Raw genomic sequence first — 542 nt, 5'->3', positions numbered from 1 at the left:
TTGTCACCACATCAATATAATTAAATTAAATTCAAGAGCTATTTTCGAAATTTATGTACTTCTTGTTCTTTTGAATTAAAACATTTTTCATTTAAGAGAGGTGAAGGATTAATGGATTTTATTCATAGTTTTAAGGCATGGTTACATACTAATGATCATGAAGTAGAGACACAAAACATTGATAAACACAGCATTTAAAAACCGAAAACAGAAAGAAATAAAGAACAAAGAATGAATCCACCTTTAGTGGCGTCTTCTTCTTGAAGGTCCAACAATGTCCTTAAGCTCTTCTATGTCCCTTCCTTGCCTTTATTGCTCCTCCCTCATTGCTCTTTGATCTTCTCTTATTTCTTGGAGAATGATGGAGTGCTCATGATGTTCCACCCTTAATTGTTCCACATTATGGCTCAAATCTTCTAAGGAGGTATTGAGTTGCTCTCAATAGTTGTTGGGAGGAAAGGGCATTCCTTGAGGCATCTCAGGAATTTGTTGATGATGAGCTTCCTCATGCACTTCTTGAGGGCCGTGAGGAGCTTCTCTTG

Source organism: Arachis duranensis, chromosome 5 (genome assembly GCF_000817695.3).
Source record: "Arachis duranensis cultivar V14167 chromosome 5, aradu.V14167.gnm2.J7QH, whole genome shotgun sequence".
NCBI lineage: Eukaryota > Viridiplantae > Streptophyta > Magnoliopsida > Fabales > Fabaceae > Arachis > Arachis duranensis.
This window is presented reverse-complemented; position numbering follows the sequence as displayed.